This window comes from Anolis carolinensis, chromosome 1 (genome assembly GCF_035594765.1).
Source record: "Anolis carolinensis isolate JA03-04 chromosome 1, rAnoCar3.1.pri, whole genome shotgun sequence".
NCBI classification, from domain to species: Eukaryota; Metazoa; Chordata; class Lepidosauria; order Squamata; family Dactyloidae; genus Anolis; species Anolis carolinensis.
In genome coordinates this window covers 297,351,694-297,374,727 of record NC_085841.1, presented here as the reverse complement: position 1 = coordinate 297,374,727, position 23,034 = coordinate 297,351,694, and the positions used below count along the sequence as shown (strand labels likewise).

The 23,034-nt window shown below is 40.6% G+C and overlaps 1 protein-coding gene across 8 annotated transcripts in view; it reads left to right on the top strand.

Moving 5' to 3' along the window:
- lrrc4c (leucine rich repeat containing 4C) overlaps positions 1 to 23,034 on the top strand; it is a 1,096,970-nt gene that overhangs the window by 378,224 nt on the left and 695,712 nt on the right. For 7 of the 8 annotated variants that reach the window (XM_062958473.1, XM_062958370.1, XM_062958331.1 and 4 more), the window contains one exon: positions 11,513 to 11,602. The exons of the other annotated variant lie outside the window; for it this stretch is intronic. The gene's annotated coding sequence lies outside the window, so the exon portion shown is untranslated. The remainder of the gene's footprint in view (positions 1 to 11,512; positions 11,603 to 23,034) is intronic. 8 annotated transcript variants of the gene reach the window in all.

Here is a 23,034-nt window from a genome sequence, read left to right as displayed (position 1 = left end):
CCCACTTGTCGATGGATGTCCAGAATCAGCAGCATCCACCACGGTCTTTTTTATCCTGGGCTGAGCCAGTATAGACTTTGTTTTGGTTTGATTCTCCATATTGCTAATGGGTTAGGTGCTCTTAGTTCTTAGTTCTACTCCTCAGCTGAGACCTCTCTGGCTTGGTTGGACCTGGCGATAGTTACACTACTGTCAGAGCGCACGGTTTGGAAAACACACAAGCAGCGGAAGATCAACGAAGAATCACTGGTACCAATAAAGAGGCTGAAGCCTGTTTGGCTATCTACAAAAGATTTACTAACAAACGGAAAACTCTCAAGACGATATATACAGACAGAGTGCAGAGAGCAGAGAGCAGAGGGAGAACAGATAACACAAGGAGCTATTTATAACCACCTCTGCTGTCTGATGCAATACACAGTTAACTCTTTACACACTCGCATAGTGGACAGCAGACAGTGCATTATGCAATCTCCAGCTCACATTGCAACACTATAACTCAATTACATTTAAACAACTCTATATACACCAATTCCCACTTCAACAATTACCACCAGCACAGCTCTCAGTCATCATTGGAACAGTTAAGCCCCTCACCACTGCAAGTTGGCACCTACGGGGGGGGGGTTATTATTATTATTACTATTATTATTATTATTATTATTATTATTATTATTATTATTAAGACCCATTAATATACATCAGATGTTCTGTTCTCTCACTTGATTTATCATCTTAGTCTTGCCCTAAATAATAATAATAATAATAATAATAATAATAATAATAATAAAGACCCATTGATACAAATCAGATGTAATTGGGAGACACTGCTCTCCCAGACTCAACTTAGGGTACCAGAATAACTGCTGTTCTTAATATTAATATTAATATTATTATCAAGACTGTAATGCTCCTAGGCAGCGTGAACACTGGGAACTAACACGGAGGCCAATAAACAATCTAATATCTTTATTAAAGCAATAAAAGTTTCAAACAAAAACAAGCAGAATAGATAGTCAGGCAGTTGACCTTTTAGGAAAGATCAAAGTTAGTCCAAAAATGAATGTCTTATGTCCAGTATTAGAGTCCAAAGTCCAAAATCCAATAACCGAAACACACTCAAACTTAATGGAAGTTTGAGTGGGGAAAGAAGCAAAGTTCCTCAGGAAAATACTTGAAGTAATAGTCTAGAGCAAGGTTTCAAGGCAAGGCTAGGGCTGTTCATGATGGATCTGAAACACAGTCCAAACTTGGCAAGGGACGGGACGCAATGCCCGGTCTACTCGAGAGTAAGCACGCCAGCAGGCCGCTTGGAAGCTCACGATCAAGAGACGATGTATTCTTCCTTCAGAAGTTCAGTTGACACCGCAACAGAGATTCTCTGCGCAGAACTTTTATTGAAGTCCAAGAGCTCCCCCAAGCAGGTGTTTGACTCCCCAAATCTTCCCAAGAGAAACGAGCTGCTAACAACGAGGCGCCAGATGCCTGCCTCCCCAATTCTTCCCAAGAGAACTGGCTTAGCCACAATCACCTCGCTCTGCTAATCTCACACTTCCTTAAACTTTGTCTTTAAGAGCGATCTGTTTTGAAAGTAGCCCTTCTATCAAACTCCAAACTCTCCGGAGATCCGGGAAGAGCCGGCAACACCTCAAGGGCATTCCTAATTGGCTCTGGCACGGCAATGTCAACAGGAGACATCTGGAAAGGGATTGAATCTTGCTGCAGTGGGAAAAAACCCAAATCCTCTTCAGTTTGATCAGCAATGGCTGCGGGATCAGGGGCCAAAGGTGCCTGAGACATCACAAAGACCCATCAATACACATTGGATGTAATCAGGAGGCACTGCTTTCCCAGATTCAGCTTACAGTATCAGAGTAACTATTGTTATTTATATTAATATTATTATTAACACCCATCGGTACACATCAACTGTAATAGGAAAGCAGCCCTCTGTCAGTACCTGCTTATTATTATGGGGCCGAAATGAAAGGAAAATGAAAGCAAGCATGATGATTATGCATCTTTTATTTTTGTGTTGCCTCTCATTTCCTACGAAAATGTCATCAGTCATTTTTTGTAGATGAACAGTCGAAACAAAACGATAGCATGGAGGAAATGATGGAAAAAATTTCATGCACATCTCTACTCTCCACCACTTCTGGCTCCTTTCCTCTCTCCATTTCCTCCTGAAATTAAGATAATCCCTTCCACTCCATTCTTGCTCCTTCCGAAACTGAGGGCAGGAGGAGGGGAAAAAGAAAGAAAAAGAAAGAAAGAAAAAGAAGTAGGAAAAAGAGAAGAAAAAATAAAAGAAAGATAGATAGATAGGAAACAGAGAAGGAAGGCATAGAAGAAATGCAGGAAGACAGGTAAATAAGAAATAGAGGAAATTAATTCATAAAATGTGGCATAGTAGTTTGAATTTCAGGCTGTGGCTCTAAACCTACTGGGTGACTTTAGCCAAGTCGCACTCCCTCAGCCTCAGATGAAGACAAATGTAATTTTCCATTGAATAAATCTTGACATGAAAACTCTGTAATAGGGTTGCCTTAGAATCACCCTAAGTCTGAAAAAACTTGAAGGCACACAAGAACAGCAGCAGCAACAGTAACAATAGTTTATGGCTAAGGATCTGAATTTGGGTGACCATGTCCAAGTCCAATTATCTATGAATCACACTTGAGTGATGCACGGGACTTTGATTTATGTTGTATATGAAACAGAGACATTTTGGACTCTCTTATTCTATGGGTGTTACTATTTGTGCAAAGGACACAAAGCTCTAGCCTGAGCTACACAGCATTTAATATTTGTTCCCACTTCCTTGTTCTGATTACTTATTTTCTGTTCTCTCACTTGATTTATCATCTTTGGCTTGCCCTAAATAACAAAAAGGCCCTGTTAGTCTAAGGAAAGCTTTTTATACATTAACTATTTGCCAAAAACAGAACTGAAGGATCACATTCTCAGTGACAGCTCAAACCCATCCAAAAGGTATACATCCTAAGATTCACCTGAAATTGCTGTTCTGATATATTTCAGTCACTTATCTCTGGAGAACTGTCTTTTCCTTCCCCCTCTTGATAAATTAGTTAACTTGACAAAATTGATTTGAGATCTCTGTTGAGTGCCTCCCATGAGATATTCCTGCTAAATTTAGGATCCAGGCCCAGGAATGCTCTGCAAGTAGGCTGGCTTGTTTTCAAGTATGCAGACAGGCACATTAGAAAATATCTCTGTAAAGAAATGTGTGTCTTTAAACATTTGGGGGGGGGGGTACAGTTTCATGATATTAGTTGAATTGTAGGGGTGCATTTGTATGCGTAAATGTGTATTTGTATGCATGGATTTTATCCAGTTTGAAAAGATAAGTAGGTCAGACTTGCCCAATACTTGGATGGGAGACCAGTAAGGCTAGAAATGGATCCTGCCTGGAAAACTGAAGAGGTGGTGACTGTCTAGATACATAATACTGACCTACACAAACCAGGTGACCTCCATTGTTCCTTTTGCTAACAGTTACACAATTGTTTGCCAAAGAGGTTTGTTGTGCTGATTCTTCTTCCAATGATTCTTCTTCCCATGTTCTTTTCTTTCTTACTCTGCTCCCCTTCATACTTCTCAAGATCATATCATGTATGTGTCTCAAGGGTAGAATTGAACACTGATGGAACTAAGAGACAAGTCTGCTTCTTCTCTGTATGAAGTTTCCTGAATGCTTTAAATGGCTGGAACCAAGGATAACTCTCCCCTAATCTAGCTGTACCATTTGTTATTTTCTATGAGCATGCAATATTGTTGTTTATTCGTTCAGTCGTTTCCAGTTCTTCATGACCTCATGGACCAATTCACTCCAGAGCTCCCTGTCCACCGTCACCAACCCCAGCTATTTCAAGGTCAAGCCAATCACTTCAAGGATAACATCCATCTATCAATCTTGCGCTTGGTCAGACCCTCTTCCTTTTTCCTTCCTTTCCCCTCAGCATCATTCTCTTCTTCTAGTCTTTTCATTATATGGCCAAAGTATTTCAAAGTATCTTTGCCTTTCATATCTTTCCTTCCAGTGAGTAGTTGGGCTTTATTTCTTGGAGTATACGGTATATTATAGAAAATGACATAGATAATCTCACTAAGACATTTGCACATTGATGAGGAAGTGTGATGGCATTGTGGAACAGACTAGATCGCTAAAAATAGAATTACAATTTACATACAAAATCTGATTAATGTTAGGGTTAATATTAATATGGGTTGGGTAGATCTAGGGCTCAACTATACCAAGCAGTTTCATTCATACTGAATCTGGGATCCATACACAGTCATTTATACAGCTGGAAAGCATCGCTGCTCCTCTGGGGCAACATATACTCTTTACCTCCTCCATGTCCACTACTCCTAGTAAAAGCTCCTGTCCATCTCAGATCATTTTAGTCTCCTTTCTCTGGACACCTTCCCACTTGTCAATGTCTCTTTTGAACTGTGGTGCCCAGAACTGGACACAGTATTCCAGGTGAGGTCTAACCAAAGCAAAATACAAAGGCACCATGACTTCCCTCGATCTAAATACTATACTCCATTTGACGCAGCCTAAATCCCATTGGCTTTTTAAGCTTCTGCATCACACTGTTGGCTCACATTCAACTTACCTACAAAGGCTCCAAGATCTTTCTCACATGTTATGGAGCCAGGCATCACCCATTTTGTATCTTTGCATTTCATTTTTTCTGCCTAAGTGTAGTAGCTTACATTTGTCCTTCTAAAAATTAGTTTTGTCAGTTTTGGCCCAGCTCTCTAATCTGTTGAAGTCATTTTGAATTCTGATCCTGTGCTCTGGAGTATTAGCTATCCCTCATAATTTGGTGTAATCTGCAAACATGATAAGCATGCCCTCTAAGCTTTCATCCAAATCATTAATAAAGATGATGAACAGAACTGGGCCCAGGACCGAACCTTACTGCACTCCACTAGTTACTTCTTTCCAAGATGAAATGGAACCATTGGTGAGCACCCTTTAGGTTTGGTTGCTTAACCAATTACAGACCAACGTAATAGTAGTATTGCCTAGTCCACATTTGACTACTCTGTTTGCAAGAAGGTCATAGGGGACTTTATCAAAGGCCTTACTGAAATTGAGATATGTTACATCCACAGCATTCCCTGCATCTACCAAGCTTGTAACTCTATCGAAAAGAGATATAAGATTAGTCTGGAGTGACTTCTTTTTGAGAAATCCATGTTGACTTTTAGTACTCACAGCATTCCTTTCTAAGTGATTGCAAACTGCCTACTTCATGATCTGCTCCAGAATCTTTCCTGGTATTGATGTCAGGCTGACTGAACAGTAATTGTTTGGGTCATCTTTTTTCCCTTCTTGAAGATAGGAACAACATTTGCCCTCCGCCAGTCTGCTGCGACTTCTCCTGTTCTCCAAGAATTATCAAAGTAGTTCTGAAATGACTTCTGCTAGTTCCTTCAATACATCTTGCCCTGAAGACTTGAATTCATTTAGAGTAGCCAGGTATTCCTCATTTTGGGTTGCATTTCCCCTTTTAACTCGTCTGCTCCATATTGCTCAGGTTAAACACCAATCTCCTTTTGGAAGAAAACTGAGGCAAAGAAGGTGTTGAGCAGCTCTGACTTTACCCTATCCCCTGTTAACATTTCACCGCCTTTTCCAGGGCCAGATGATTGGGCAAGAGTAGGAGAGCTGACCCCCACCCCGATGTTTTGGAGTATGGCAAATACCATTAACCAAGAGTCATGAAGTCACCTGGAACTGTTGAGAATTATAGTCAAAAATATGTGAAGGGTACTACAACTCACAGCAAAAAGGCTGCATGCTAATCTAATCTGTCCATATTCTCCCTTTCCACCTCCTCTGAATATTATGAAATTCATGAAGGAATTGCCAAGGACTTAGAACTTTTTCAAGTGAGCTCATCATTGATCTGGGGTCTGAACTTGAACACAGAGAGATGCACCAGGATAATGGTAGACTTGGAAAAGGGCAAACATTTTAACTTGCAGTAATTCCACTATTGACCATTGGAAGCAGAGTGCTAGCCCCAAATCAAGGTTTTAGTATTAACATACAGTATTAACATACAAAGCCTTGAACAGTTCAGCACCAAGATTAGTGATTCAGGATCTAGGATTTAAGATCACCTGGAGAGGTTCTGTTTGTCATGGCCCAGAGTACATGTAGCAGAGCTTTCTTGGTGGTGGCAGCCCGTTAAGGAAATTTTGGATTAGATAGCCATTTCTCCTTTGTAATGTTATCTTTCATCTTATAAATAAATATTTTTATAGGTGCTTTTGAGGACCAAGCAGATGTTTAATCCGTTTACCCTTTCCTTTTTTTTGCTTAATTTACATTGCTTTTATTGTATTGAAGGAGAAATTTTCAATTTATGATTTGACATGTTTATGGGATTTTAGCTATTTTATGAGAATAATTAGTTATTGCTGTTTCTTATAAGGAATGGTATATAGCACAACACTAGGGGCTGTAGGTTTTATTTCCTCAGGGAAATTTTGTGATGTTCAAGTTAATGCCATAAGACAACAGTGGCTTGAAGGCACATAGAAATCAAAACAGGGCAAGACAAGTGGGTTGCACTTGCAATGGCATCTTTTTTCTTTTGCTTGAATTTTTCCTTGGGGTTTTGGGCTGCACATTTCAGGAGTGTGTTGAATTAATAATAGTAATAATAACTTTATTTTTATATCCCAGAAGACAGGTAGGTCTCATTTAAATATTAAAATCAACAACGGAGGAACATTGATAAGGTGCAAAGGTTGCGACAAATGAATATCTAACTGGGACTATTCATTAGAAAGCACTTCGAAATAGCCATATTTTAAGGTCCTTATGAAAAATGGACAGGGAGGAAGCCAGCTTGATCTCCCTGGAGAGGGAGTTCCAGAGCCAAGGGGCCACCACTGAGAAGGCCCTCTCCCTTGTCCCCACCAACCGCGTCTGAGATGGAGGCGGGAGCAAGAGAAGGGACTCCCCAGATGATCTCAAGGCTCATGTGGGTTCATAAGGGAGGAGGTGGTCACGGAGATAAACAGGTCCTGAACTGTTTAGGGCTTTATAGGTAATGACCTGCACCTTGAATTGGGCCCGGAAACTTATTGGTAGCCAGTGGAGCTGCTTATAACGAAGGTTTGTCCGCTCCCTATAACCAGCTCCCGTTATCATCCTGGCCGCTGATCTTTGTACCAACTGTAGTTTCCGAACCCTCTTCAAAGGCAGCCCCACGTAGAGCGTGCATTGCAGTAATCCAGTCTGGAGGTAACTAAGGCATGGACCACTGTGGCCAAGTCAGACTTCACGAGGTACAGTCACAGCTGGCCCACAAGCTTTAATTGTGCGAAAGCCCTCCTGGCCACCACTGACACCTGAACATCAAGCGTCAGCACTGAGTCCAAGAGGACCCCCAAACTGCAGACCTGCACCCTCAGGGGAAGTGTGACCCTGTCAAGCACAGGTTGCCACCCTATACCCTGATAGGCCTTTCGACTGACCTGGAGGACCTCTGTCTTGTCAGGATTAAGTGTCAGCTTGTTAGCCCTCATCCAGTCCATCACAGCGGCCAGACACTGGTCTAGGATCCGAGGGGCTTCCTTGGAATTCAGTGGAAAGGAGTAGTAGAGTTGAGTGTCATCTGCATAGAGATGGCACCAAACTCCAAAACTCCAGACGAACCCACCCAGTGGTTTCATGTAGATGTTAAAAAGCATGGGGACAGAATAGAACCTTGCGGGACCACACAGTCAATGGCCAGGGGTCCAAGCAAGAGTCTCCCAGCTTCACCCACTGGGAACAGCCCTCCAGGAAAGAGCAAAGGCATTGCAAAGCAATGCCCCAATACCCATTCTGGAGAGCTGACCCAGAAGGATACCATGGTCGATGGTATCGAAAGCCGCAGAGATGTCCAAGAGAACCAGCAGGGTCACACTCCCCCTGTCAAATTCTCTGTGGAGGTCATTTACCAAGGTGACCAAAGCCATCTCCGTTCCATGACCAGGCCTGAACCCAGACTGTGATGGATCTAGATAATCTGTCTCTAACAGGAATCCCTTGAGCTGCGAAGCGACCGCCCAGTCCAGAACCTTGCCCAAGAAGCGGAGGTTTGAAATTGGCCAGTAGTTGTTCAATACCAACAGATCGAGGGACGCCTTCTTCAGGATCTGTTTAGCCAATGCCTGTTTTAAGGCAGATGGAAAATGCCCCTGATCCAATGAGGCATTTATAATCCTCACATACCTCACATATAATCCTCAAATGAAATTAAGGTTTGTTTTTCATATCCTAGTTTTTCAATCAATAAACATGTTTAGGGGTTCATCAACACTGACCTGAGTGGAGAAGTTCAGCAGAACATTATTGTTCTCTTGAAAGTTTTGTGTTTATTTAAATATATACTGGCTGTTGAACATTGATAATTCCTAAAAAGACAATCTAAAGTCATACAGAGCACCAAATAAGCTCTAGAATACTCAATTTCTACCTTGGTCTCAAAGTAACTTTATATACACACCTTTATATGCTTACTTATTGCTGTTAAGTTATATTATTTGGTTAATTTTATTTGGCATTAAGTTAATAGTATTGGCTGTCCTATTTTTGTTGACGTGTATTGTTCTGATGCATTTGTTAATGTCTTTTTGCCGTTATTGAATGTTTGCCATATGTATTGGAAACCACCCTGAGTTATTATTATTATTATTATTACTACTATTACTACTACTACTACTATTACTATTTTGTACACACAACTTTGCTTAATCCATTCCATAATGTGCAGGAAGAAGGAGGAAACTAACCCCGGGTTTTGTAAAAAGGCTCTCTCCTTGTTGAAAATTCCAGAGCAATTTTCTTCACAAACTATTTCTGTTTGTCAGAAATTCAACTGGTTCTTTTCATCTTCTCTTGTCCAGCTCCCAGTCTTGCTCCCACAGAGCCAAAAGGTTCAGCTAGTCCCAAACTATAGCAGTACTGATACTGTTGAGAGATCACAATTAGTCATATCATTCTGTTTATTAGTAAATTCTCTATCTATCTAAAATAGAGCTGCATTGTGTGAATTGCTTTTGTTCAAATTATTTAGCAGAGAAATTTGCATTATGCTTTTTATTACATTTGAGTAATAATGGGTTCAATCCAGTAATTTGACAGTAAATCAATGGAACAAACATAACTTAGGGTCCTTTATTTCGTTTCGTCCAAGTATGACTGACTGCATCAGGACCAAACTCAATATGTTGTGTTGTTTGCTAAAAAGCATATTAATACATTTTTATACAAACACTGATACAGAATGTTGATAATAAGCAGCCAAAGGCTGAAGGGGCATATTGTATCAGCTTACCTGATATCAGGAAGATATACTAGTGTAAACTCTTTTATCTTCAAGTACTTAAAATGTTGAGAGCATAGAACGAGATACCTTACTTGATTATCTTCTGTATTATCTTTCTGCTCATGGTTAATCTCAACAGTATCTTGATCAAGCATGGAAGTAAATAAAGTATTAAAATGTATCTCATGATACTAGGAAAATTAGCACTTTTAGCACTAGACTTTTAAAAAAAGGCCTTAAAGGATTTGAATCTTCTCAGGGTAAGATTAGAATAAAATTTTCTGCTAATCTACAGATAACTTCTGTATTTGCAAGAACAATAATTTTGCACAAATTGTACAATTTTACATTTGTAGTTAAACTCTCAATGGACTTTAAAAGATAGAAGCACTTTATGATTTCTTTGTGTCTTTGTTGGGTTGTTGTATGTCTTTCGGGCTGTGTGGTTATGTTCCAGAAGTATTATCTCCTGACATTTCACCCACATCTATGGCAGGCATCCTTAGAGGTTGCGAGCATTGGAAAGGTTCGTCTCTTGCCTGGAGGGCATCCTTTGTTCAAAGTTCTCTGGTTGAGTGAGTCTGCAGTGCCTTTCATGTTCTTTGACTCGTGTTTGGGCACTACATTTGGTGGTCCCTATGTAGACTTGTCCACAGCTGCATGGTATCCAGTAGACTCCTGCAGAGGAGAGAGGATCCCTCTTGTCTTTCGCTGACCGTATCATTTGTTGGATTTTCTTTGTGGGTCTGTAGATAGTTTGTAGGTTGTGCTTCTTCATCAGTTTGCCTATGCGGTCAGTGGTTCTCTTGATGTATGGTAAGAACACGTTTCTTCTGGGTGGATCACTGTCTTGATTCTCATGGTTTGTTCTTGGCCTTGCAAGAGACACACCTTTCCAATGCTAACTAGGGTGATTATCTGCAACATTCACACTGGCTTCCAACTGACAAAGGACTCTTGTCACACCCTGGATTCTCCACAGATATATATTTACCTTCCTTGCCTAGTTTCTCCATGCCTCACAACCTCTGGGGATGCCTGCCATAGATGTGGGCTAAAGGTCAGGAGAGAATACTTCTGGAACATGGCCACACAGCCCAAAAGACATACAACAACCCTGTGATCCTGGCCATGAAAGCCTTCGACAACAACCCTTTGAGTCTTGTTTTCAACTATTAGTCAAACTTTTTTCTTTACTATATGTATGTGTTGCTTCACCAAAAGAGACCTTTTTTAGAGGCTGTGCAAATTGTAGAAACTACGGGCTCTTCCAGACAGCATCAAAATGCATGTTTAGAAAAGTGGGTTTAAAAATCTGTCAGTCCCAGGAAATGGTCTCTGCCTTCCTTTGAAGCAGATTTTACAAATCCACAAGAGGAATGGGAGACATCCAATTGAAGCTTTTGGGTTTTTTTTAATTGACTCTGACATGCACTGGACCTTATATGTGCTCACGTGGAGATCTAAATGTAAACACAAACAGATTTCATATTGTCTCTCCTCACCCAACTGTATTTTCAAGTTCTGTTTAATATTATAAATATAAGAATAAAGGAATGGTTGCAGAGATTTCTAATTGCTTTCCAACTGTGTTTACATTGACCCACTTGTGTGTCCATGGTTCCATTTTTTTTTTTGGCAGCCCAATCAGCTGTTTCGGGCTCTTAAAATGAGCACATGCACTGGAGCAGTCCACACCAGAGGATTCTGGGTTTTTAGGTAAATGTAGAAGGGCCCTATGACATAAAAGCCAAGAGCTTGTTGACTCGCCCTTTTTTTTTAGAAGTAACAATTGTTGTTTCAGTAGTTGAGACCACCTCTTTAATTTAGGAATGTAGTCAATATATCATGTCCCTAACAAAAAACACTTAAATTATTAGCTAGTATGTAATCTAGATAAAAGTGAAGAATACATTAGAGATTTACAGCTTCTGTGTTAAGTGATGGTGATTTCATAATTTCCTAAAACCATGGGGTACAGAGCATCAAGCTTTAGCATAATTTAATGAAAGATGAACCAGACTAATAATTGATGGGTTTTATGTCCATGCAATCATCTAACATAAAATTGTTGTTTCTGTGCAATGTAAAGTCTCCAACCTGGAATTATCTAACTTTAGACTGGTTTTCTCTCTTCTTTTCAGAAATGGATATCTTCCATACACAATACCAAGTTGGCTTAAATATATGGAGGGCAAAGAAAACATCATTTGAAATGGCATGCTGAGCATTGTGTGAGTGTACTGCTTAATATCTTTATTATGGCTATTCCATAGCTGTTATTAAGAAATGATTTTTTTTCATCAGAAACAATCTTGTTTGGATATGTCAAATGTAAAGTAGTTGCCAAAATAATATTACTACCTGTCTCATGGGTTAGGACTAAGATGCAACATTATACCCATTTTCTGTTCCTTAAGATTTATTATCTGCAAGTGTTCTTCTTTCAGCAGCACACTAAATTGTGGTTTACATTTGTTGATATTTAAAGAACTATTTTGGAATGGTAGAAATGGGCAGGTGGTTTTGAAAAAGGATGGAGAATATTTGTGTCAACCTTTCTGGATTGTCACCCAGACTTTTCCAGTGCAGTTAAGTCTTTGATCTTACATGCTGAGTGTTTTTTGAAGGGTTAGGTCATGTCATTGCAGTACTTTGTAAGAACACCTAGCAACTCAAAGCCACAAATCTCCTTTAGTACATACTTAAAATGTCTGCCTTCAGAGAAGAGAAATTACTGGCAATTCCAAAAAGAGACTGCTTGTGCTGCTATCAAAAGAGTATTTAGTATGACTCACATTCTTGAGTATATTAGTTAAATGGCATGCTACTAGAAAAGGAGCAGAAACAACATGCCTGAATATTTTATTTCCTGATTGATTGATTGATCATTGATTAATAGCCAATTTTTTCTCCAAATGAGACTCAAAGCAGCTTACAATATTCTATGGAATTGTTTTGGATATGAACAATAAAAGATCTACCACAGAGTTCCTCCACATGTTTAGAACTATGACACCCACCATTTCTTTCTCCTGGCCATGCTAGCTTGGGTTTGATGAGAATTGGAACCAACAGCAGCTAGATAAACCAAATTTGGTTGGAGAAGGCTAATGTAGAGTCATACATCTTGTATTCCTATTTTCCAAAACGCATTAGGTTCTTATCTGAGGAGAAGAGAATTGTATCCTACTTAGCAACATGAGTTCCTGAGTATATACTCTTATGTCTAAGAAAATTCAAGTCTTTTTCTTTTTAAAGGGCATTGCAAGATTGATGATAATTAATAAAGTTTAGCAAAGAAAATTATAAAGGCCTTAGATAATCAGCAGATTGACCTGATGTCTATTTAGACTTTCTAGCCATTCTTCTCCCTGGAAATAGCATCATGGTGACCTTTAAGCAGTAGTGATACCATATATTAAGCCAATGAGCTACAGAAAAATCAATCAAAGTGTATGTCTCTTTTAGCTCACAGAACATGCTAAGTAATATTAATTATCTACTTGGGGACATTGCATTAAAACACAAGAGAATGACAATGGGCCCCTGACTTTAATTCTAACTGCAACTGATATTTCCCCATCCCCTGATGTTGTAAAATATATCTAAGATAGATAATCTTGTTCTCTAAGACACTGGATATATTTCCTGAGGTCCAGATCCTTCACATACTCATGACATATTCCCTACCTTTTCAGTGTATGAGAAATATAGAATTACATTCAGGTTTGCTAGGAATGTAATTTTTAATGAGATTTGTTCTGACAATTGAGAACAAACAATTTTAATATTTTTCTCCTAATTGGAAGATTTCCAAACATTATTCATAGTTTGGTACTCAGGCCCGGCCCAACGTGGGAAGCCAACCACGCCCCCACATTGGGTGCCATGTTCCCAGGGGTGCTATCGAGCCCCCCAGGAGGCAGGGCCAGACCTGGCCCTGCCTCCCGTGCCCTGGCCCTGCCTCCCACGCAGTGCGAGAGGCGGGGCCAAGGCGCAGAGCATCGGAGGCGGCACCAGGGTGCGGAGTGTGGGAGGCGGGGCCAGATCTGGCCCCGCCTCCTGTGCTTGCCCGGCCAGCCTGGCCCAGCCAGCCTGGCCCAGCCAGCCTGGCCCAGCCAGCCTGGCCCAGCCAGCCTGGCCCAGCCAGCCTGGCCCAGCCAGCCTGGCCCAGCCAGCCTGGCCCAGCCAGCCTGGCCCAGCCAGCCTGGCCCAGCCAGCCTGGCCCAGCCAGGCTGTGGCAGGAGTCTTTTCAGGCTGCGGCGAAGGCCCAGCCAGCAGAGAGGCAGGGCCAGGGCACACAGCATGGGAGGCGGGGCCAGGTCTGGCCCCGCCTCCCGCACCATGCACCCTGGCTCAACTGGCCTGGCCCAGGGTGCACGATGTGGGAGGCGGGGCCTAACCTGGTCCTGTCTCCCGCGGCGCCCGCGCTGCAGGAGGCATGGCTGTGTGACGTGGGAGGCGGAGTCAGGCCGTGTGGTGCGGGAGGTGGGGCCACGTCTGGCCCCACCCCGTGTCACACGGCCATGCCCCCGCATCATGTGGCCACGCCCACCACAGCACGGGGGTGTGAGCAAAAATATTTTTTGGTGTACCCTTTTTTATTACCTCAGGCCAGTACTGTTGGGACTTATTCTGTTTTTTTAAAAAAAGCAAGAGTGCTGTCTGATAGCATTTTCTGAGGGTCTTATCAGGGGGTACTCCTAAGCTTTGGAACTTCCTTCCCAGAGAAACCAGACAAGCACAGTTTGTGTGTGTGTGTTTTAAAAAAAATTCTAGCAGGGTTTAAAAAGAAATTAGTTTAAAAGAGCAGACTTATAAGAGAGTCTTGAATTATTTTAAAGTGAGTTATTTTAAAGTGAGTTTTATTTTTAATACTTTTTTCTTTTTAATTATATGTTCAAATTGAATTAATATTGTAACTAATTCTACATTAATGTTCACTTTTTGTTTTTACATTTATTACTCATCTCAGAGGCTGCCATTTGGAGAAAAAGTGGGATGTAAGTGTTGATATTGTGACAACAACACCAGCAACACCAGTATTCTATATTAGCTACTTCCTTAAATATTTTAAACTAAGAATTCATCATCTCTCCTGACACCCCTGCCCCCCATGCTGCGGTTACCCACAATAAAGAATTAGATAGTATTAGGGCTGAAAAGAATTTTTGTGGTTTTTTTTTTTTTTTTTGCAAAAGGAAAATTAAAATACTGAAAAGTTTTAGCCATCTAAGCAGATATTAGGTCAGTGTAATCAGCAGTACTAACTTGGCCAGTCTTAACTCCCATTGCTGAAAAATATAATTTCCTTGGTAAATATTTATGGAAAAGCTTAGTGTAATCAACTGATATTTAACAGCTAATCATCAAGAAGTAGAGTTACTCTTTGTGCATTGGTGGATTGAATACATCGAGGGCTGTCCAGTTGTGTTGGAAAGATCAGGTGCCACCTCAGTCCACCTTTAAATGGAGCAGGCAAGAAAGCATAGATCGGTCAGCAGATTGGTCTAATGCAAAGAAGTAAGTAGCCAAGTTAATAACTGATGACACATAAGATCAGCGTCCCAAAACCTAGGAGCCTGCACTGAAAAGCAGTGAGCTTGCAAGAAACAGATTGTACATTTTGCAGATATTTTAAAGGAAATGAACATTTCATAAATATATCCTGCTGTCTTATTTCTTTGCTTCTAGTGGTAGCCGTTTTGTTCTACTCTAGTAAGATGAATGGATAAATATTCATCTTACTATTAGCATTTCCCATAATATGTGTAAATGTTGCATGGGTACAAAATTAATTCATTTCAATGTGCTTTCAGGAGGGGCTGCTTATATTTCTTCTTGCAAACATGACAATCTGCTGCATACACTGTTTGTTCTTATATCATTATTTGTTCTTTATATTTAACTTGGTTAGATGTGTTAGTCTGTTGCAGCAAAAAGGACAAAGAGTGTTGTGGCACCTTAAAGACTAACAGGTTTATTACTGCATATGTTTTCCTGAACTTGTGGCTACTTTATCAGATTCAATATGTGTTTATCTTCAGTTGTGTCTGATATATATAGAAAAACCATGTAAACAGTAGGGTCAAAAGCTCATGAAAATGCCTAGAAAAGAACACATCTCTAATATTTCTATGTGTGCCAGCATGACTCTATGGTGAACCTCCAGTGGAGGACCTAGAGAATGCTTAGAGAGCATATTGTTTTTTGAATGTGGATAAGAGGTCCCACAGATATATTGTGGTTGTATATTATTGTTTTTAACAATATGGTTTCCTAGGTGTTGAGGAATTGATTTTTCAGCCAGGAAATAAATAATTGTCAATATTATTTCCATTCCTACTATCATGTAACCTTGGGAAAAATAAAATTGCTACCATAGTTCAACAAGATCCCAACAAGATGCTATGTTTGATTTTAGCATTTTCAAAATTGCATATGCTATGTAAGAATAAAGCACTCTGAGAATGCCTGTTTGTCTTTTAAGAGCCAGTTTCAAATTAAAAGGCACCAAATGCCATACTTGAATATTGTGAACTATTATTTACAATTATGTGTAAATAGGGAAAAACATAGCTTAGAAATGCAGAACAATATGTTACAGGAATATGCACAAAAGCTTTGTTTACTGAGATGCCAGCTTGCATGCAGAAATGCCGTTTAGCAGTGGTAACAGAAATTACATTTCAGTCAATATGCTCTTTGCTATTAATCTGTTTTCTTTCATCTGAAGAGACCATAATAACACATTAGACAAATCATACTGTTTAAAAAAAGTAATTTTAAATAAAGGGGTTTTTGAATCCTTGTATTCAAAGCACACAGTTTTGGAAGGAGTAATTATATGTTCTTCTGCTACTAATGCATGGATTTATGCTTGCCTCCTGGATACATAAGTATTTTAGGGCAAGGCAATTGTAACAAGTAGTTTTTTTTCTCTACTGGAAAAAGGTATGATCCAGTTCTGGATCACTCATCATTTGCATGTGATTAGTATTCAAGATAAAATACTTGAGGAAATAAAATCTGAACATGCTTAACCTTTGGAAATTTTAATAATTTTTGATGAGCATGACACAGCCAATAATCTGATATGCATTTTGAAGGTATGAGTCAGATTATCAATGCCCTGTTTAATGAATGGAAGGAGAAAGAAAAGCAATACCTACTTACTTAGGCAATCCCTCATTGTCTGAGGATGATGGCCTTCTAAGTGTGGAGTTTTGGCGGTGAATGTGTATGTGACTGTGGAGCCCTATTCTTGACTTGCATATTCTTCCACGACATCAGTTTCCAGGTGGAAGGCATCCCCAGTTAGGGTTGGCTTGATGCACCTTTCTCTTGGCATGTTTCTCCCTTTCACCCTCCATTGTTGCCTCTTCGAATTCCACAGCACTGCTGGTCACAGCTGATCTTCAGTTAGGGCACTCAAGGGCCAGGACTTCTCAGTTCTCGGTGTCTATGCCACAGTTTTTAAGGTCAGCTTTAAGCCCATCTTCCAATCTCTTTTCCTGTCCACCAACATTCCGTTTTCCATTCTTGAGTTGGGAATATAGTGAACTGCTTTGGGAGACAGTGATCAGGCATTCAAACAAAGTAGCCAGTCCAGTGGAGATGATACCGTAGGAGCATCGCTTCAGTGCTAGTGGTCTTTGCTTCTTCCAGCATGCTGACATATGTCCACCTGTCTTCCCAAGAGATTTGCAGGATTTTTCAGAGGTAATGCTGATGGAAACGTTCCAGGAGTTGAATGTGATGTCTGTCGAAAGTCCACGTTTCACAGGCATATAACAGGGTTGGAAGGACAATGGCTTTATAAACAAGCACCTTGGTATCCCTACAGATGTCCTGATCCTCAAACACTCTCTACTAATTTGGAAAAATGCTGCATTTGCAGAGCTCAGGCAATACTATATTTCAGTGTCAATGTTGACTTTTGTGGAGAGATGGCTGCCAAGGTAGCGGAAATGGTCAACATTTTCTAACATTACACCATTAAGCTGTAATTCTGGCATTGCAGAGAGATTGGCTGGTGACTGCTGGAAGAGCACTTTGGTTTTCTCGATGTTCAATGAGAGGCTGAGCTTCTTGTATGCTTCTGCAAAGGTGTAGAGTGGCTTGTAAGTCACTGTAGTTTGGTTCCATCTGATGAGCGTAGTGGGCGTATGCCATGATTTCTTGGTCCGTAGATGACTTTGTGACTTTAAAAAATCCCTGAGCATCATGGATATCTACCAAGTGTTGGATTTCTTCATCCTTTTTTGGCCACCTGGTGTTATTGAGTTCTCTGAGGTCTTTCTTTGGACCTCAGCTTTTGCACTAGCGTAGAACTTTTTCTTAGCAGCGCAGTTGGTGTATCTCTGCCATATTTGGAAGGCTTTCCTTTTCTTATCAATTAGTTGCTGTATCTCTTTGTCATTTTCGTCAATCCAGTCTTGATGTTTCTTAGTTTGGTATGAAATGGAGGTCTTAAGTTTGTTTCAATGTTTCTCAATATTTAGAGTTGTCTATAAAAGGGCTTATTTGGAGGGCTCTTGAAGGGTTTGAGTGTTCATTTTTCGCCTTGTCTTTTTTCCTTGGAGTTTGGGTTTGGGCGTAATCTTGATGGTGGTCTCTGGTACATGTAATTACATAGTCTAAGAGGTGCCAATGCTTTGACCGGTGGTGTTTTCATTATGTCTTGAACTTGTTTTTCTGGCAGAAGAGCGTGTTGGTGATGACAAGGTTGTGAGATGTGTTAATGTGGGATTTGTGTATTGGTAGTGTTTAAATGAAATTTGTGTCTTGTCATACTGATTCCATCATCGAGAGTGTACTATAGTCTGGAAAGAGTTAATTACTAAGAAGATGTGATGACCTTGATGTGTGGCTGGAACTGGGGAGTGTCCAAACACAAGTGTGTGTGCATTGCTGATCTGTTCTGTTCTGTTCTGAGTTGAGTTGAATGCTGTCTGCCTAGAGTGAGAGTCCTGTGTTTGTCTGCAAGTCTGTTTGTCTTGATTATTACTGAAGTCAGTAAAACTTTGTATATAGTTTTACCAACATCTCTTGGTGTCTCTTTGTTCTGCGTTCCACTGATTCCATCCAACTACTGCTGCTCTGCAATTACTCTGACAAGATTAAGGATGTCATTCAAGTTGCTGTTTCCAATCCCATCTTTTCATATGGTCCCTGGCCATTTTTTTTTCTTCATTCAGCTGTCCCTCTCCTACTCTCCGGGTCTTCTGAAGTGCTACTATGTTAATCTTAAAGTACTCCAGCTCCCTTGTAACAATAGCGGTCATGCATTTCGGGCATTCACTGTCTGAGTTGTCCAATAGTGTCCAAATGTTCCATGTTCCAAGGTTTATTTTTCTTTTTTGACCACAGGGTGATGACACCTCTGGTCGCGGCAGTCCTGTAAGGGATAAGAGAGGCAGACTATGTTTAGGGCACCTTTCCCCTTCCCTATGTGGGGTGAGCAGAGTGGATCCTAAAAAGGGTCGCTCAGTCATGGATACAGCTGCCGGACTACTCAACTGCCTCGGACCTTGAGGTAGAATGACTGAATCCATATCCACCACCCACATGCAAGTCTGTGACTAGGAGCTTCCAAATTTCACAGCCCTGCCCCTGTCACCACTCGCTGATCACCATGGGACTTTTTGGTTTGGTTTTATTTTTCTTGGAGGATGCCTGTGCATGAGTGTTTTTTTTTAAATGAGTGGAGGTCAATGCACAGCTGATCAATATACAGTCTCCACAGTGTGAGGTTTCCAATCAGTGGCTTCTCAATCTGTTGCAGCCGTCTTCTGCTTTCACAGCCATTGTAACATGTACCATGTTATCTTCCGCCTGCTCGACCATTGAAGTCTTTGGGTCTTTTGATTGTACTTGGGTCTGGATTCTCCCCTGTGGCTCCTCCTGGGAGTATATGATTCCAGTGATTACACCCTTGGGTTCATTGGAACACACAAGCCCTCACCATGAGAAGGTGACAATCCATCAAGGGGAAAAGAAAGGCAATAGTAGGCCCAGTACTGTTTGCCTTTCATTGCCTATGGTTGCTCATGGTTGGAAGTCTAATTCTCTTCTGGCTTGATTCAAGGGTTTTGGCCTAAGTGCACATGCCCTATTCTTACATTAAATAAGAGATGAAAATCCTATGAGGGAGGTTCCAGACCCTATCAGATCTATGTAGTGATAGAGAATGGAAGTTGTAATCCAAGAACATCTTAAAGATTACCTGCTGCATACATTCTAAACATGGTGAGCACTCTACAGAGAGGGGGGCATTTCAGGAAGAGGTTCAATAGTTCTGACTCTTTCTTTACTCCAGGCATCTCCTTTCATAGAGCTTCTTGCTTTTGACTTTTCTCTCTTTTCTCTTAGGAAACTTTGATATCTCCTTGCCTCCCTGATTCCAGCCAACCCAGAAGTTTTTTTCTTTCCCTTGGTCAATTCAGATTTTGTTTTTCAAGAGAAACACTTGCCCATTAAACAAGTGACCTTTTTTCTGAAATGGTGTAGCACCAGGAATGGAAGGTGTCAACCCCAATGTGTGATATCTTAAAACCAGACCAAAACCACAGATGGGGGATAGTTCTATTCCTTCACAACATGTTTTCAAGATACCCAGTGTTTATATATCAGGTCAGAATTGTTAAACCGAAACATATGTGGGGCTTACCTCTTATCAAAACTAAACAGCTGTAGAACAATTGACTCTGTCATGGATGTAATAGCATTAAATGTTCCCCATCCCTTCTTGTTGCCATAGTATCTGACAAGAAAACACTGCTTGGCATGGATGTTCTAGTTTGGGAAAGGCTTTGTAAACACAGGCTGTTCTGCCTGGCCTGCTGTGTCAAATTTGCTAATACTTTGCAAATAAATATCAGTGGTATGCGGATCCATCAGTCATTGCTCAGAACACAAAGGGATATAAACTGTTGATGCTTATATTACATTTAATGCATATGTTGCCCTATTGAGTTCAGTAAAATTTACTTCAGAGTAAGTATACACAGAATAAGTGTTGTGAATGAGTCTTCTGAGGCTGTGAGTGATAATGAAGGGATCAGGAGAGGAAGGAAGAACCCTCGCGAGGAGGGCTCGCTGGAAGATTTATACAGGAAGAGAATCAGGGAGATTGATGAGGAGTCTTCTGAGGAAGATTCATGTGGGGATTTGGGAGGGGATCTTGAGCTGGAAATGGATGCTGAGGAACCAGTGATGACGGAGGAAGTTGGCATAGATTGGGCACGGGCTCCGGAGGATCTTGGGGAGGAATCTGGGTCCATGGATGCTGTAAATGCTGGAGAGACTTGGGTATCTTCAGAAGCAGATCCCACATGGTCTGCCTGGAGGAATGAGGGTAGTTCCACAGGTGTGGATAGAGTTGGGTGTGGACAGAATGATCGTGACTCTGATGAGGAGTTTGGGACGCCTGATCCAAGGGCGTTGGCTGTTTGGAGCTCAGATTTTGATGAGGAGTTTGGGACACCTGATCCAAGGGTGTTAGAGGTTTGGACGCCCAAGGAAACCTAAATAAATTGGGGATTTTGGGTCACTATGCTTTGTGTGTGGCAAGGTGTTGCTGGGCGCCATTGGGTTTCCTGTACGTGATTCTGAAGAGTGGCTTGGGACTTTGCAACAGATGTAAGTTTGATCCGGGTTATTCTGCAACGGAGGGCTGGAATTGTGTGGGTTTCCCTGGACTGCATTGTTATTACTATTTTGCATTAGCTGCTGTTCACCTCTGTTGTCTTGGCTCTTTGCGCCATTCCATGACGTGGACCTTCTTGTGACGACTTCACTCCTTGGACCTTGGACTGGAACTCAACTCGGCTTATCTCTTCGCTCCCAAACTCAGCTTGGCGTCGTTCCTCTCTTTGTGGCTGTCTACTGTTGCTGACTACTGGCTTTGTTTCCGACCCTGACACATTCTCCTTATCCTGACTTCGGACTGGCTTGACTACGTTACAGCATTCTACTCTTTTAACTCCTGGCTCGGTGTTTGTCTCTGCAGCGGTTTGCCGCTAACTCTTCAGCGTCTTCCAGTTTCGCTTGTTTTTGCCGCTCACAGCAAAGAGCTTTTTAGCCCGGTTTGGGTTCTGGTTTCAGTTTGGAATCACTGTTGTACTTCTGGGTTTTGGGAGTTTTTGGGGCTTCATAACTGTTTGCCTTTGTTTGTTTTACCATTTTAAGCCCGTTTTGAGCTTTTGGGCTGAATTCAAGTATTCTATGTTAAATCTGGATTATATCTCTGGTTAATCCGGATTATATGCCAATTAATGCTTTTGGTTTCCTGCTTTGACTGCCTAATAACACTGAAGATTAAGTGTTTCAAGTCTCTGTTAATTTACTGAACTATTTTTGGACTATTACTTTAATAAACCATATTTTGGCTCTCAGTTGGCGCCTGACCTTTGACAATAAAGCTTCATGTCTGAAGTTGGTTTGTATAAGTTGCCCTTCTATTGTAGACAGTCATTCACTGATGTTGAGAGAGTACTGGAGGAGACACAAGTGGCCACTTGTGAGTGTAGATGCCAGTTGAAAGAAGTCAACTTTTTATTGGTTGGGACATTTCGTGATGCCTTTTTGAAGTGGTGAATAGTGCCAGATAGTGATAAATTTGTAATTATTTGGCTCTTCACTACCTGATTTTAAACTTGGCTTTAATGTTGTGCTTAGATTTTTGATCAGCAGCCTTCAGTTTCATGTTTATGGTGGCGATCTCAGATTATGAACTGTGTTAGATCTTTCAGTATGTTGGTCAGAGCTTAGAAATGTTGCTTTTTTGGTTTATTACTCTGGTAATGGGGGTTGTCTTAGGATGTGAGGAGCTGTAGTCCTGAAATTGACTTTCCAAGGTTACTATAATATGTAAAACATTTCCAAGTGTTTCTCTGCATTCTTCTTCATAGTAAGAATGTCCCCAAAGATTTATGCTTATTTCTAGATTCACGAAAAATAATCTGTTTTTGCCACCCATAGCAATAAATGTTCACTCTAATGATAGCAGCTTTTAATGGTAGTAGCATTCTGCTAAATATATCCTTTAGCATATCATTTTTCAATTTCCTGTGGTCCATTAGGACAGAAAATCTCTCAGCACAGATAAAACTAAATTTTCAGGGGAAAGATTATATATCTTAGATGGAACATTTGAGGATAACCACATCAGATAATACCTTTGTGAAAAGACATTACTGGTTTTACTTCAGATATCCTGCAAGAACTACTGCCAGACCTGATTGAGAAAGCTATCTGTTTTCAACATTATGTTTTCTTTTTTCTGTGACAATGGAACCAATTTTACTGTGCTGGAAACTCCAGATATTTACATAGCACATGTGCAGAAATTTCCATACACAAATTTGAGCACAGAAATATACCTTACTCCAGAAATTGTCTTCAAGCACAGTATGTGCTTTATCATATCTGTTTTGTAGGGTTGTCCATATGTTCGTAAAAATTCTCCTACCGTAATTATTTCGTATTGTTCCCGTTTTTTGACATGAGTATTGAAACGTTTTCCCTGGGCACAACTGGCAATGTAATACGATCCATCGTTGGCCCATTCTGTAATTGTGTCTTAAAATCTTCGTTAATTTTTTTCCTCCAAAATTTTTTTTAAAATATTTTTTAAATATTATTATTTATTTATTTTTTG